Below are 6,000 nucleotides of genomic sequence, written 5' to 3' on the forward strand. Positions count from 1 at the left end.
ATGTTTAGGTATGTTCCCTCTAATCCCACTTTGCTAAGAGTTTTGAACATAAGTGGGTGCTGGATTTTAGCAAATGCTTTTTCTGCATCTGTTGATATGATTATGTGGTTTTTATCCTTTGATCTATTGTTGATGTGGTGAATCACATTTATTTATCGTGTGAATGTTATGCCAAACTTGCATTCCTGGAATAAATCCTACTTGGTCATGGTGTATTATCTCTAATGCATTGCTGTATTTGGTTTGCTAATATTTTTTGAGGATTTTAGCGTCTATGTTCATCAGGGAAATTGGCCTATAACTTTTTTTCTTTGTTGTATCTTTGTCTGGTTTTGGAGTTAGGATAATGCTGGCCTTATAAAAAGAGTTTGGGAACTTTCCTTCCTCTTGAATTTTATGAAATAATTTGAGAAGAAGAGGCATTAGTTCTTCTTGGAAAGTTTGGTAAAATTCACCTGTGAAGCCATCCAGTCCAGGGCTTTTGTTTGTTGGAAGTTTTTTTTATTATTGCTTCAATTTCACTAGGTGTAATCTGTCTATTCAGAGTCTCCGATTCTTCCTGATTTATTTTTGGAAGATTATATGTTTCTAGGAATTTATCCATTTCTCCCAGGTTGTCTGTCCAGTTTGCTGGTATACAGTTGTTCAGAATATTTTATTACAATCCTTCATATTTCTTTGGTGTGAGTTATTTCTCCTCTTTCTCTGTCATTTTATTTATTTGGGTCCTTTCTTTTTTTCTTGATGAGTCTGGTTAAAGGTCTGTCAATCTTGTTTATATTTTCAAAGAACCAACTATTGGATTCATTGATCTTTTATATCATTTTTATAGACTCTATTTCACTTATTTCTGCTCTGATCTTTATTATCTCCTTTCTTCTACTCACTTTTGGCTTTTATTTTTTCTTCTTCTCTGATTGCTGTGGCTAGGACTTCCAGTAGTATGTTGAATAAGAGAGGTGAAAGCAGACATCCCTGTATTGTTCCTGATCTTAAGGGGAACACTTGTAGTTTTTGCCCGTTGAGTATGCTGCTGGCAGGGGGTTTGTCATATATAGCCTTTATTATGTTTAGGCATGTTCCCTCTAATCCCACTTTGCTGAAATTTTGTTGTTCTTTTTCAAGTTCCTTTAATTATGAAGTTAGATTATTTATTTGAGTTTTTTCTTGTTTTGTTTTTTTTTAGATAAGCCTGTAATGTTATGAATTTCCCTTTTAGGATTGCTTTCCCAGTGACCCACAGATTTTGGATTATTGTGTCTTCATTTTCATTTGTTTCAAGGTATCTTCTGATTTCTTCCTTAATCTCATTGTTGACCCATTCATTGTTGAATAACATGTTATTTAGCTTCTATATTTTTGCATGTTTTTCAGTGTTCTTGTGATTGCTTTCTAGTTTCATAGCATTGTAGTCAGAGAAGATGCTTGATATGATTTCAATCTTCTTAATCTTATTGAGACTTGTTTTGTGTCCTAACATGTGGTCTATCCTAGAAAATATTCCAGCACACTTAAAATGTATGTATATTCCACTGCTTGGGGTGAAATGCTCTGAAGATATCAATTAAATCCATTTAATCTAGTGGGTTCTTTAAGGCCGCTGTCTCCTTGTTGATTTTCTGTCTAGAAGGTCTATCCATTGAAGTCAGTGGGGTGTTAAAATCCCCCACTATGACTGTATTGCTGTCAATTTCTCAATTTATAGCCATCAAGATTTGCTTCACATATTTAGGTGCCCCTATGCTTGGTGCATAAATGTTTACTAGGGTTATATCCTCTTGTTGGATTGTTCCCTTTTTTACTATGTAGTGTCCTTCCTTTTCTCTTACTATAGCCTTGGTTTTAAAGTCTATTTTTTTGCATATAGGTACTGCTACCCCAGCTTTTTTTCCCTTTACATTTGCATGAAATATCTTTTTCCATCCCTTTAGTCTGTGTGTATCTTTTGATTTGAGATGGGTCTCCAGGGGGCAGCATATATATGGGTCTTGATTTCTTATCCATTCACCTACTCTATGTCTTTTAGTTGGAACATTTAAGCCATTTACATTTAAGGTGATTATTGATAGATATGCATTTTATTGTTAGACTGTTTTCTTCTGGGTTTTTTTCCCTCTATTTCTTCTTCTTAAAGCAAGCCCTTTAAAATTTGTTGAAATACTGGTTTGGTGTTAACAATCTCCCTTAGCTTTTTCTTTTCTGAGAAGCTCCTTATTTCTCCTTCAATTTTAAATGATAGTCTTGCTGGGTAAAGCAGCCTTGGTTGTAGATCCTTGCTTTTCATCACCTTGAAAACTTCACACCACTCCCTTCTGGCCTGAAATGTTTCTGTTGAGCTATCAGAAGACAGTATGATTAGTGTTCCCTTGTAGGAAACTACCTGCTTTTCTCTTGTGGCTGTTAGGATTCTCTCCTTGTCTTTAAGCCTTGTCATTTTAATTATGATGTATCTCGGTGTAGGCCTCTTTGGGTCCAACTTGTTTGGAACTCTCTGAGCTTCCTAGACCAAATTAGGAAAGTTTTCTGTCATTATTTCTTCAAATGGGTTCTCAATCCCTTGCTCTCTCTCTTCTCTTTCTGGTATTCCCATCATGTGGATATTGTTACACTTCCTGTTGTCCAAAATGTTTCTTAAACTCTTCTCATTTTTATAAATTCTTTTTTTCTTTTTGCTGCTCTGTCAGGGTGTTTTTTTTCTACCTTGTCTTCCAAATCACTAATTTGATACTCTGCTTCATCTAACCTACTGTTAATCCCTTCCAGTGTATTATTTATTTCAGATATTGCATTCTTTATTTCTGACTGGTCCTTTTTTATGATTTCTATGTCTTTTTTCATGCTGTTGAGTATCCTTATAATAATTACTGTGAACTCTCTACCTGATAAATTGCTTGCCTCCATTTCATCTAGTTCTTCTTCTGGATAATTCTTTTGTTCTTTCTTTGGATTTTGATTTTGTGTCTTCCCATTTTGGCTGCTTCTTTGTATTGTTTGCCTTAGCTGTTAAATTAATCAGCTGTTGAACTAACCAAGCTGTAATCAACAGCCCTGCTTAAGCTCCACAGGGTGGGTCAGAGTAATTCCTATGGTGAGGCTATTACTTTCCCTCAGGCTGATGCTACTTGGAGTGGAATGCTCTGCCTGAGAAAGTTTATTTCTGCACTATGGGGAATGACTCAGCGCAGGGATCCTAGCAACTATTCCCGCAGTTCTTTCTCCAGAGCCACCAACCCCAGACTCTCCTCAAATGTTATCTAGTCCACTCTGCCCTCCCTCTGCCAGAGCCCAGGATAAATGCTGCAAACAAAGTTTTGTGCATTGGCCATTTAAGACACTCTGCATCTCCAGCCATCTCTCCCTGGAAGACAGAAACCCTGCTGTTTTTCACATGGATTTTACCCGGGCTCCTTTCCCAGCTATGGTGCTGTAGGCTGGGGAGCCCTGCTTGGGGTTTAGACCTAACACTTCTTAGGGAGAATTCCCAGCCACTGAAATAATCCTCCAAAACTTTAGCTGCCACCAGTGGGAGCCCAGCCAGTCCATTCATGCCTCCTCCACACTCTCTACCAGTCTTGGTGTGGTGAGGCGGTTTCTTCTGTCTGTCCTTGGTTATAAGGCTCCTCTCCAGTCAGTGTTCAATTGGTTATTCAGAATGATTTCTCTACAATTTAGTTGTAATTCCAGATTGGTCCTGGGAATAGGTTAATGTAGCTTCCACTTACTCGTCTGCCATCTTGGATCTCTCTGTAATGCTCTTTTCTAAGTTTTTATCAGCTCCCAATATTTTATCCTTTTCTCCTTCAAAGTCATTAAATACTTCCAAAAATTCCTTTAATGTGAAGCTTTTTCCCAACATCATTTCCTCTGGGACATCTTCATTCCTTATATCACAACCAGTGGCTCATATATGCCTACAATCTCACTTTCATTATTTTCCTCCAACTGCACATCTATATTCTTGAACATCAGTAACGACAACAGTCCCATGGCCAGCTCATTCTTCTATAATTCCATTTACAGTTGATTCAAACTTCACTTCCATTATTTCCACTTTTTATTGTTTTGTTGACTGACCATTTCTCTCAGCCAATTCCCTCTATTATTAATTTCTGTAAAAATGTCATGTATGTTTATCATCGGAAGACTAGGAGACTACACAACTACATGCCTTGCTGCCTGTGTGTAAACTGAATAACAGACGTAAAGTGACTGGTCACTGATTACAATGTGGCTCTCTAACTTAGGAAGTGATTTCCAAACTGAAGAGCAAAAGCGAAGTTTGTATTTTATACAACTAGTCACTATTAAAAACCTACATTTACTGAATGTGAAGATTAATAGTTGTCACAGAGCTTTCTGAGCTTTCTAGGATGATAACCCATATGGAACAATTACCACATTGGTGAAATATTTAACAGCTCAAGAACATTCTGTAATTTGAGAGCTTTAAAAAATTCTTTGTGGAACATAAAACGAAATGTATTCAACTTGTGTTAACCATGTCCCTTCTACCATCAAGTTGGGTTCCACATGCTAATAGTGAGCGTGCAGGGAGGAGTCAGGGCACAGATGGGGCAAGGGTGTATTTTATTTGAATTTTTATCTACATTGACATCTCATAATGCCTCCAAAGCCATTCCTAAATAGTGAGTGATTTTAAAAATTCCAATTAAATTGGCACAATTTATAAGTTGGGACAAAAAGGAAACTTAAAACTGGTATAATTATACATAAAAGCATTTACAATTCTACCAAGGTATAAAAAGTCTAAAGAAGAAATGTTTTCAATAGAATTTTTAAAAATGCTGTCATCTGAATAAAATATGCTGCTGCTAGTCCAAGAATTTGTTTCCATTCTTGATGACAACTTTCAGAGGACTACAATTCCCAGCAACCCTTGAGACTTTTTAGTTTCAAATTCCTTGCTAAGAACTATAATCCAAATATTTTAAGTATCAGACAATACAAAAAATTATCCATTACATTTTCAGTTTAATGTAGCCTTGATCAATCAAAATAAATGAATTAAACTCTGATCAACTGAGTTAATGTTTATTGCTTATTTAAAATATCAAAATAAAATTAATTAATACTATCAGTTTCACACCCACTTTTTAGATCGGTTTTGCTCATCTGTATTGACTTGTTGATTACTTGTATTTACTTCTCCACATATTAGTTAATTAAGATGTATAGATATATACATTCTCTTCTTAGAATTTTCTGCTTAAAATGTAAAGAATTCATTTTCTTTTGATTAATATAGTCATTCCAAAATATGGTAATGCTCTTACTTCTTTTTGTAATATGTTAATTAGTGACAAAAATAAAGTTGTATCTATGCAGTCATTATGTTTATCAGACACTTGGAAAATTTGGTCTCTTTAAAAAAATAACAGCATTGATTAAATGGACACTTATCGATTAAAGATGGTGCCTGACAATCATTAAACACATTACTCTGCTTCTTGTTTCTTTGCATTTGCTACTTTACACTAAATTCTAACTTTAATATCCAATGCCAACAAATTTTTCCCCCAATATCTGAGTGACTAAGATGCTACCTTACTTTCCAGAGCCCTCATCCTGAATCACTGGTCAGCAAACAGGAGGCAGCATGTGTCCCTACAGGAGTATAATTCAAACCAAGAAATAGAAGAGTCTGGCGGAAAATTCACTTCACAAAATGACACCTTCACAGATCTCTGAAAGCTCTTGGTAGTTATTCAACTTGTCGTCATTGTTTTAGTCACAGAAATGCTGCCACCTTCAGGAAGAAACGTGGGAATCTGCAACTGCATCCTCAAGTGGAGACCCTTATATCCAAACTCTCAACTTCCCTGTCTTTAAACTTAGTTGTGAAGTATCCTGTTATTTTTCTATATATCTAAATATTAGTAATCTATTTCTGTACACTTTTTTGCCTTATTAGTTTTTTTCCAAATAGACATTGATAAGTTGCTCAGAAATAATAATTAGAAGAGAATTCACTATTGTCAA

Source organism: Desmodus rotundus, chromosome 2 (genome assembly GCF_022682495.2).
Source record: "Desmodus rotundus isolate HL8 chromosome 2, HLdesRot8A.1, whole genome shotgun sequence".
Lineage (NCBI taxonomy): Eukaryota > Metazoa > Chordata > Mammalia > Chiroptera > Phyllostomidae > Desmodus > Desmodus rotundus.